At 37.8% G+C, this 11,672-nt stretch overlaps 1 protein-coding gene across 1 annotated transcript in view; it reads right to left on the reverse strand.

Annotated features, from left to right (window-relative positions):
- Positions 1 to 10,946, reverse strand: part of Esr1 (estrogen receptor 1) — a 364,976-nt gene extending 354,030 nt beyond the window's left edge. The window contains exon 1 of the mRNA XM_013517315.1: positions 10,925 to 10,946. The gene's annotated coding sequence lies outside the window, so the exon portion shown is untranslated. The remainder of the gene's footprint in view (positions 1 to 10,924) is intronic.
- Between the last annotated feature and the right edge of the window lie 726 nt (positions 10,947 to 11,672).

Here is an 11,672-nt window from a genome sequence, read left to right on the forward strand (position 1 = left end):
CATGCCCCTCTTCCAGGTTGAACACTCTGGAGTGAACTGGTTTCCTCAGGACAATTTCTCGTTACCGATTCACAGAAGAGAAGGTCTACCTTTTATATATTCTCACCAAACAAGAATATATTTTATTGAATTTTATTTTCTTATTCCTTTGTATGAAAACAATAGACTTTTGATTTGTTTCCTAAATACACAATGTTAAAACAATTCATTGTAATGTTTTATGACATTCATTCGTTTATCAAATGTTGACTGAGTGCTATGAGATGCCTGTGAGATGCCGTGATTAAACTGGTGAGTAATGAGGACAGTGCTGTCTTAAGTTTATACACACAGCCAATGGACAGCCTCACCATCCCAGCATCTGTCTTCCTTGAGAGCCACTGGTCTAGTAAAGGACCACTGAAGTCCACCTAAGGCTCTGGTGTATGTGAGTTTCAAAGACACAATTGCTTCCATGCATCTTAAAATTCATGTGTAAACAAAAGAGAATAGCAAAAATAATTTTGAGCAAGTCAAGACACATAACAGTCCTTGGCTTCAAATTAGACTATAAAGCTATTGTGGTAAAAGAAAAAATAGCATGGTACTGGCAGAAAAAAACCAGACCAACTCCAAACACACTCAGCCACCTCATCTTTCACAAAGGGGCCAAATGCCCTCACTAGGAGAAAGATAGCCTCTTTAATAAATGGTACTGGAAAAACTGGCCTTCCACATGCCAAAGACTAAAACTAGACCCACATCTTTCATCATATACTCACTAAAATCAAAATGGATCAAAAATCTAAATATTAAAGCAGAAACACTAAGTCTGCTGGAAGATAGAATAGGTAGAACTCTTGAAGACATTGGTATAGGCAGAGGCCTGATGAACAAAACCCCATTCACACAAGAAATATCACAAAGAATCAATAACTGAGATCTTGTCTTATTAAAAAGCTTTGGAACAGCAAAAGAAACCACCAACAGAGTGAAGAGACAACCCACAGAGTGGGAAAAAAATTTTGCCAGCTGTCCCTCAGACAAAGGACTAATACCTATAATACATGAAGAACTCAAAAAAATCAAACACCCCCCCCAAATTTAAAGACCCAATCCAAAAATGGGCATCTGAAATGAACAGACATTTCTTAGATGAAGAAGTAGAAACAGCAAATAAATATATGAAAAAACATTCAACATCACTGGTCATTCAAAAGATACAAATTAAATCAAAGCTGAGATTCTGTCTCACTCCAAAAAGAATGGCTATTATCAAGAAATCAACCAATAACATATGCTGGCAAGGCTATGGGGGAAAAGGAACACTTCTCCACTGTTGGTGGGAATGTAGACTGACGAAATCACTGTGGAAATCAGTGTGGTGATTCCTCAAGAAACTAAAACTAGAAGGTCCATTTGACCTAGGTTTTCCCCTGTTTGGTATCTTCCCAAAAGAATTAAAAACCTCGTATCACAGAGATGTATGCACACCCATGTTTATAGCAGTACAGTTTGTAATTACTAAATCTTGGAAATAGCCCAAATGCCCATCAATCAATGAGTAGATAAAGAATATGTGTTTTTTTAGTACAATGGAGTATTACTCAGTTATATAGGAGGATATACTTGAGACATTTATAGGTAAATGGACAGACCTTGAGAACATACCCTTAAGTGAAATAAATTGAACACATGTGTAAGTATCACATTGTTTCTCTGGCGTGAGAAACCAAAAGTGTAAATAAGGACTAGAACATATACTAGATATTATGAAATAGGAAGGAAATGCCCAGTTAGGAAGGGGAGCAAGAGGTGGGGGGAGCAAGGAAAGGAAAAAGAGAAAAACAAAAAAAGAAGGAAAAACAGAAACAAAGCTTTTGTAAATAAGAAGAGGAAGAAGGGCTGAAAGGAAGGTAAAAGAATGGGGAAAAAGTAGGAATTGAGATAAGTCATTTATTTATTTGGCATTTCCATTTATTTGGCAATTGAGATAAGTCATACAGATGCGAAGTCTATATAATGAAAGTGATCACTACAGATATTTAAAATATATCTATAAACTATAAATCTCTGAAAAAAGTTATTAATTCCTTACTACTGTGAAAAGAATGCATGATCAATACAGGGAAGTTGGAAAGTGAGAAAAAGTGGAAGTAACAAAAGTAATTCATTTATAACAACACCACCAGGATCAGTTAATATGAATAATTTAATATATACATTTCCTCCTAGTTCTTTTCCTAGTACTGGATTATTTTTATTTTAAAAGGAAACAAGCTGCAAATACATTAGACCACTCTAAAGAAAATTAATCCTATGGGAGAAGCTAACACGGGAGCTAAACTATGTAAAGATATACCATGTTCTTGTTACAAAGTGGTCAAGACATAGAATATTAGAATATTAAATTATCTTAATTATAGTCATAAATGAAGTCCTTTTTGCTCTTATTTATGTTCTTCTTAAATAAAGCTGCATAAAAAATTATTTTAAAATTTATATGGAAGAATTAATGTTGAAAACTAGACCAAACAAATAAAAAAAAATCCTGAATGGAAGACATCAAATTTGACAAATGTTAAAATTATGCATCTATTATGATCAAAGGAATATGTCATAGGCCTGGAAGTAGAAAAATAGATCAGGAAATTTTTAAAAAAGAATTTCTTTAAAAAGATACTACTACAATTTAATTTAGTGGAGAAAAGACAGTTTATTTCACAAGTGATGCTTGAACAATAAACTATTCATATAAAAGAGAAGAGATGAACTTCTACTTCTATATAAAAATAGATTCCAGATGTAAAAAATACTAAAATATTAAAACTAGCAAAAACCAAAATTTTTAGAAAAAATAATTAAGAATCCAGGAGATATGAAGATCTTTCAAAGGTCAGAAATCCAGAATCTGTAGAAGACAGATTTGATTTCATAGTTGTTTTCAATTTTGTGGTAGAAAATTATAAAAATGAAATCAAAGAATAATTTTCAGTGAGAAAAGACATAACAGCTAATGAAACCAAAAAGAAGTCAATAATAAGCTGGTGTGGGGCACACACTCGTAATCCCACTTGGGAGGCTGAAGCAGGAGGATCACTGCAAGTTCAAGGTCAGATTGGGTTGCATAGTGAGTTTGAGGTTAGTCTGAACTACATCAAGACTCAAACAAAAAAAGAAATGAAGGGGGCTGGGGATTTAGCTCAGCGGCAAAAGCGCCTGCCTGGCAAGCGCAAGGTCGTGAGTTCGGTTCCCGGTACCGGAGAAAAACCAAAAAAAAAAAAGAAATGAATAAGAAAAACTTCAATATCATTGTTTGACATTATTAATCATTAGAGAAGTGGAAACTAAGTGACTTCACCTCACAGCTGTTAGAATGGCTACAAGACAAAAAATAACAAATATGATATTGCTCAGAAAATAAAGGAGTATAACTATTATGGGAGACAAAATGGAAGTTTCCCAAACAATTATTGTAGAATTACCATAGGATCCAGCAATCCTGCTACTGAGATGTATGTATACATACATGTATATATGAAATGAAATCAGTAAGTCAAAGAGATATCTGCACCACCGTGTTTATTGCAGCTGTATTCATAATAACCAACATGTAGAATCTACTTGGATATCCACAATAAATGAACAGATAAAGAAAGTGTGGCATATATATGTAATGGAATGCTATTTAGCCTTTAAAAAGAAAATACTGTCATTTGTAACAACATGAATAAAAGTGGAGGGCATTATGCCAAGTGAAATAAGCCAGGCACAGAAAGGCAAATACTGCAGGATCTTACTCAGATGTAGAATTTTTAAAAGTTGATCTCATAGAAGTAAAGAGCAGAACAGGGTTATAAGGAGTGTGGGGGCAATCAGTCAAAGGATATAAATAGAACGAAGTTCAAGAGATTTAGTATACAATAGAAGTATTCCTGAAGACTGCTAAAACAGTAGATTTGAAGTGTTCTCACCACAAAGAAAATGTTAGCTTAGTGAGATAATGCTAATGCATGTGCTAATTAGCTAGATTTAGCCATTTTACAATGTATATATGTTTCAAAACATCATATCCCTATGATGAATACACACAAATTTATATGGTGATTTTAGGAATCTATAATACTCAAGGGGCAATAAGAAAAAAAAGCAACTATATAGGGCCAAATAAGTCAAGGACACTGTTACAGTTTCTATCTAAAACATCCCCCTAAAGTCTCGTGTGCTCAAAGGTAGGGCTTTCAGAAGGTGACTGGATCTTGCAGGAGCTATTCTAACTGATGGACTCATCCATTGAGGAGCTCACACCTGAGTGTGCCGTTAGGTGGGGGACAGTTGGAAGAGTTGGGTCACTGGGGGGATGCCATTGGGTGGTATCATGCTCTCTGTATTCTCCCCATCTCTCACTCTCTCCCTCTCTCCCTCTCCTTCCTGACTACCATGGGTTCCGCAGCTTTCCTCCACTAACATCCTTCAGCAATGGCATTTCTGCCATGGGAGCCAGCCCACCATGGACTAAACCTTCTGAAGCCACGAGCCCAAGTAAACCTTTCCTCCTTTAGCTTGTTTGTATCAGATAGTCTGTCCCAGTAACGGGAAAGCCAACGAATACTGATGAGCATAAGTAACTAATAAACAAAGAAATGTTATAATGTGAAAAGATGTTTAAACCTAGATGTCAAAAACTTGAAATTAAATTAACACTGCTTACTCATCAGACACAAAAGTAGAAAGTGGGGAAGCAGGAACCCTAAAGGAATGTGGGAAAATGATACTTTCAAACTTTCCTGGTAGGACTGTGGCTTGTTCCATTTTTAGAAAACAATATGGAAAAATACATTAAAATTTAAAAATACACATACTCTTTGAACCAGCAGCCCTACTTCTGGGAATCACACCATAAAAATAAAACTACTAATAGCTGAGAGTGTGTGCTAAGAATGTGTGTTGTGGCAGAACTTTTTCTATGTATTGAGAACTTTTCTTAAAAGAATGTCTTTTTGTAGGATATTATGTGAATTAAGTTTTAGTAAATTCATACCTCATGCAATTATTGAAAAGAATAAGATAGATTTACATGTCCTTGAGTTTCCAAGAAATATTGCAGTGAAAAAACCAAGAGACAGAGAACACACACACACACACACACACACACACACACACACACACACACAGATCATATGCAGCTTGATACCACATGTTAAAACAAATAGAGACCACTCCACTAAATATCACTGTGCATGTTTGTACAGCATCGTGTAAGCATGCAGACATGAGTAGTGGACCCACATCAAGCTGTATTTGCTGGTTTCAAAGCAAGTCTATCAATAAAGTAAAGAAAAGGAAGAAAGGTAGACAAAGACCAAGAAAAAACACAAAAACAAAAGAAGACTGCACCCTAATAGAAGATATCCATGGCACAACGACAAAGAAATTGTTGAAAATAAAAATCTGCTTACTACATTAATGAAAATAGCCAATAATAGAATAAGTTCCTAGACAAGGTGACATAGCCAAATCAAATAGTGACTTGATTTCTAGATGTTGTATATTGGGTCTAGATGTTGAATATTGGATTTTTTCATCAACATTATATTGTGGAAATTCTTCCTGTTATTCAGTATGCATATATATGCACATGCATATTGCCAAAAAAAAGACCAAAAGAAAATGCACTAACATATTAGTAATTATCTGTGGCTTGTGAAAATATGGGTTATTTCTACTTGCATTTTTATTCGTATCTTTTTCTAAACTTGCTAAACTTTACAGACGTTCTACAATATGCAAAAGCACAACAATAGTTTTTAAATGGAAATGTAAGAAAGAAAATGATCTCAGTTTGAAAGAGTGGCACTTCTAGTGAATTCTAAACTTTCAGAGGCTAGGGGCTGGGGATTTAGCTCAGTGGCAAAGTGCCTGCCTGGCAAGCGCAAGGTCATGAGTTCGGTTCCCGGTGCCAGAGAAAAACCAAAAATAAATAAATAAATAAATAAATAAACTTTCAGAGGCTAAACCGTCCTCCAGTGCACCATCGCAGGAGAACTTATTAGGACACCGAGTAAGCATGCATGCGTCTCACCCGTCAGTTGGGTAAGGTGGAAGCACGCATGCCTCTAGATTAACACACTATGCCCCCAGCCTTGAAGAGACCTCACAACCTGCAGGACACTACAACCCTCGAGTGTCGAGGCTGAATCTCCCCAGTACACAGCTCTATATAGAGGCTGCACAGAAAGTCTTTCTATGACTCAATCCCAGCAGCACTATTTCTCATATTACCTCTAGTGAACATGCATACTTTATTTCTCCAGACTCCCAGGTAGAGTACATTTCTACAGTTTTGGACTGAGGGCTCAGTGTTGGAAACACCTCCTTCATGTTTTCTCCAGTTCCCGTTCCTGGGTAGAAGGGATCATAGTCGCAGCACAAGGCCGGGCGGCGGTGTGTGAAGACAAACAAACCGCTCCCTCAGAGGGACCCGGCGTGCTCCTGTGCACAGAAGAACGACCAATAAACTTTGTTCCTATCCCAGGAAATCTACCTGGAGTGGACGGACAGCCCGACAAGGCAAGCACTTGTTTCTTCCCTCCCACTCGCTCCCTTCCTCCCTTCTTCCGTCCCTTGGAAGGGCTTTTGCTTCCTGGTTGACACAAATCAGGATTCCACCCCACAGTTTTTCCCTGTGGCCCAGTGGGATTGAGGAAACAGCAATAGAAATACGGGCGGATTTCTTTGGAGCACACTAGGCAAACCATCCTGTTGCCAAAGTAACTTCAAGAAATGTGTTCTGCATGCCCAGGCTGAGTAAAAATCACAAAATGATACTGTAGAACTTTTCCATACTCCACCGGTAACATGATGTTATTTACACTTGGAGGGGTGATTGCACATTATTATTTAAACAGGTGCCAAAACAACTGCTGAATGTTTCAATGGGAGGAAAACAGAGACACGGACATACACAGGCGCGTCCTGGTTCCAGCTCCTAGGGGCCGGCTTTCTCTGGCATCGCGTAACCCAGGCTCTCGGATGACTAAGATTTCCACTTATTGTTTGCACACAGCTTCAGCTAGATAGAACATCCCGGTCCACCTTATTTATTATTACACACCAGGTCAACAATACAAACAGAAAACTCGTGGCATTAGCTATGTGGCATTGTTATATAGACAGGCCAAAATCAATTTAGCAAACCAAACTGAACCTTCCAGGCTCCATCAGCCAAAATCAAAGTGTATTTAGGCTTCCCGTTAGTACATACCCAGGCTGATAAACTGATAAAAGAAGCCCCTTCCTTTTGCCACCTGACATAAAGGCAGGAATGGCCATAAACAACATCAGAATATACTTGCCAAGTTGCAATTTATTTATAGACAAGATTCAAGCAGCAAGACAAAATCAAAACTGGGAGAAAGCACAGTAAATAGTACAGGAAGAATGGAAATACAGTATAGAAGTAATTTGTCCCAAATAGAGAATGAAGGGACATGATGGTAGCTTATTTATTAGTGGAACTGAACATATTGTTATATTGTAGTCAGTTCTTGATTATTCATGTGTGATTGACCAATTATGTAGATTATGCTTCCCTCTGCCAGCCTTTGTACATTTGAATCATGTCTTTAGTTCATGTGTTTCTAGAACCCCCAAATAATGTTTACCATAGCCTATGACACCCTTAATAAACCAAAGCTGATGAGTGGATGAGATTTACTGTAAGAGGAAGCCTTCACTGCGCTAGTTTGGTACTAAGTCTGGTGACACATTTTCACTACAGGCAAAATCAGCATAGAAATTGAGCTCAATAAATGAAGACACTGGTCAACTAATCATTACCTTTGTGGTTTTTTGCTAAGTAAAATTGGTCTAAATATATATAATAAGTCAAGTCTATTGAGTGTCATTCATAGGCAGAAAAATTTACTCATATAATGATTTTTTAAAGAAAAAAGAGGGGCCAGGGATATAGCTCAATGGCACAGTGCCTGCCTGGCAAGCGCAAGGTCCTGAGTTCAATTCCTGGTACCAAAAAATAAAAATAGAGAAAATCTATTGTCCAAACTCTGTAAAGGCTCAGATGCAGAGTTTTGACTGGAGTGGATGAATTCAAAACAGCAAAAAAAGGAAATTGTAGACATCTGTCCCACATACCAGGTATACAAATAGGATTTTACAGTAGAAATTGGAGCTCCTCCATTGAATAGATTATAATCTCCTTCTGGAAAAAGACCTTTCCTCCATACTACTTGCAAATTTCAGCATCAAGTGCTTTGCCTGATTTCATAACCTGGAAACCCATATTTACAGTGGCCAAGATCCTCTGCTATTGTCTTGAGTTCAAGTCTGGTCACAGCACTTAGCAGCTAGGTGTTGTTTAGCAAATTACTTGCTTTCTCTGAGTTTTGGTTTGCATCTTTGAAAGTGGGTACACAGACAGCCACTGTTGTAACGATCAAGGGAGCTTCATTCTCTGAAAAGCACATGATGGATGAATGTGTAAAAGTTATTGTTGTCATTATACTAACTACTTGACTGAACCCACTGACTCTAGGCATGAATAGTAGGCCACAAAAAATAACTTCTAAAAACTGACTTCTATAACCTGAGAATTTGTTCTTTAAAAAGTATATAGCAGCCCACCCTCACATTAGGCATTGCACTAACCTACTAAAGAACATTTTACAAAATTGTTTAGCCTTTCAATTATTTTTACTCAAGACCAACATTTAATATTAACAGAACCAAATATATGTGAGAATAGGGGAAGCACTGACATCCAGGGCTGTTGATAAATAGGCAGCAAAAATGGGAGAGAATGACCTCAGTGATCAGACAGAAATGACACGCATTTCTTGGGTAGATGTACGCTGAGCCCTGAGTTCAGTGTCGTCTAAAATCGCAATGATTCTGTTTCAGATCTCTTTCAAAGTCCCAGCAACAGCACAACCTTTGACTTTTCCGAAGTAAGCAAGTAAAAACCTAGGACCTCAAATGACAGACAAAGAGAAATGTGTGACACCCCTCGGAGACTGAGAAGTGCTCAGAGACACAGAAGGGGGATTAGCAGGAGCGCAGTACTTGGACAATGGTGTAGGAGCCACGCTCCTAGGATCTGCACTTCTTCTACTTTCTCAGTCCCAGCAGGACTTTTTCATGTGTTGTAACGCTTCCCTTCTCTTTTGTTCACTGTCCTTCTCCTTGCTGTCCAAAAAAGAAATCAAACCAGCCATCTCCACTGAGCTGGTAAATAGCTACAGGCACTGTCTTCTTGGAAGGAAGAAGCCACCCAGTGGTTCCCATAGCACTTCTGTGATTCAACTGAGAGCTGATTTGCAGCTGCCGGGACTCTTAAGAGAGAAATTAGAACTATAGCTGTTCAAACTTCATAAGCCAGAGGAGTTTGAGAGCTGGGTTAAGGGTGACATCCTGCAGTCAGCCATGACCTTATAGACGAGGCTCAAAGGGTTCTGGGTGCCTGACGACAGTACCTCATCTCTGGCCTCAGAAGACTGGCCTGACCAGTCCCATGGCACTTTTGAGGACACTGACTAAGCCTAGAACTGGTAACACTATTTAACAGTTTGGTTAGTCATCAAGGAAAGTCTTTGCCTGGAATTCATTTCCTACAGAGTAGGATAGCCAAGATCTAACCAAAAGTTTTCCTGAAATATTTTACCAAAACTGCCCATGTCTGCAGTAAGGAAGTCAGAAAGCTGAGAAAAATATGCCAGTATGGACCTTTACAAGGTCAGGATTAGTTCCACAGCATCCCTGGGTCCACACCCACCCCTCCCTTCAATTTGGTCAGGGTACGTAAAAATAAACTACATATTATTCAGTTGAGTCAGATTTCTTGTGCTTCTGAACATTTTGAAGGTTAGCATGGTATTTACAAATCAGAGGGGTTTTTAATATTTTATATCACACGCCTGCTACTAGATTCACAAAATAAACACACAGCCTCTCAAGCTGACTTCTAGGCAGTGGTGACAATTTGTACTTTTGTCTGCAATAGTAGGCATGGTTTGCCAAGAGGTTTTCTGAACTGGTTTAAAAATATTCCAGGGAGGGGCTGGGGATTTAGCTCAGCGGCAAAAAGCGCCTGCCTGGCAAGCGCAAGGTCGTGAGTTCAGTTCCCGGTACCGAAGAAAAACCAAAAAATATATATATATATATTCCAGGGAAGGAATGAGAACTAAACTTGAAGGTTAGGGAATTATTTTCTCTTTTACATTTTGAATAAAAAATGACAGTGATTATTTGGTGCCCACAATACAAGTGAAATTGTTGCTTTTCAACCTAAATGACCCCCAACAAAACTGCCACTTGTCACTTTAAATAGTTAAGTTCAGTAGAAAGATTTCCTAATTGTCAGGAATGTAAGACTGATGTCTCTAATGTTATGTAAGTAACTGAATACTTAAAGTCTATATTCTGAATATGTTCTCCTATTTTAGGGTTAAATTAAATGCACACTTGCTATTTTGCTTCTTATTAGCAGCATACAGTTTGGCAAAGGGAGAGGAGGTTGTGAAATTCAAGTAAGAAAATGTTTTTGCTTACTAGGAGTTCTGATACAGCTATGAGGAAGGAAAAAAAATGAAATTTTAAAAGCTTTAGAACATTTTGGGAATTTCTGCATTTACAGTGGACTATTGAGCATTGTAGATAAGTTAGTTCATCTTCCTGATGACATGTAAAGAAATTCCAACCACACAGTACATGCATTAGATTTCTTATTTTTAGATCATTCATTTCAACTCAAGAAGCACACATGGACTGTTAATCAGACAGTAAGTGTGCTGCTAAACCCCTGGTAATCCATGCTTGATAATCAAAGGAGTTAAATTGAAACTCATTCCCCAAAATGATGTCTAAGTTAGGCTTCATGCATTCATGGAAGAAGCCAGGAGACAAAAATAGGAAACTAGTTCATACATACCTCAGCAGTGGTTCAATTGAGATCGATATCTACACCCTTTCTGGAGGAAAGCTGTGCTGAAATTTGGTACTAGCGTCTTGAACAATAGCAAGGGATGTTTGCGTTTATGTCTTTCTCATTTTCTTCCTCCTTCTGGGAAAGAGTAATATGAGTGATTTCCACAGATTTTCTTATGAAAGCTAGTTTGGTCACCACTGAAATGAAACGGTGATTACAAATAAAAATAATTTCACTTATCTTCTCAGATCAAACTCCTTAACCATATTCTTGTATGAAGCTGAATAGGACACTAGCTATTTCCCATTGATGTAATCAGCAAGCATCTAATCATATGCACAGTTATACCCACTCCATCAACTCAGGTTCCCAGGTGACTACTATTGCTATAGCTCCATTTGCCTTTAGAACAAAAACTCCTGGCCCACAGTATCTCAGAGTACTGTACGTGCTTACACCACAGTGCACCTGCTACAGCCATGTCCTATGGTTTTGCCAGACTCTCAGTCAAGACTAGATGATCGGAAATGTAGTCAATGCACAGAGCAAGTGAGGAATTCACAGTTCCACCTACTACAGAGCTTTAACCTATTACTATACAGCAACTTTCTCAAGGAATCAACGATTGCACCTAATATACAACTTCATCCTATTACTACTATAAATTTCTTCATCCTTACTTGCATGTAAAATTCTTCTTGAGTTTTTACTTCATCATAAGTATTTCAATAGACTTCTTAGAGGGCTTAAA

The sequence above is a fragment of the Chinchilla lanigera genome, unplaced genomic scaffold (genome assembly GCF_000276665.1).
Source record: "Chinchilla lanigera isolate Chin_1 unplaced genomic scaffold, ChiLan1.0 scaffold00038, whole genome shotgun sequence".
NCBI lineage: Eukaryota > Metazoa > Chordata > Mammalia > Rodentia > Chinchillidae > Chinchilla > Chinchilla lanigera.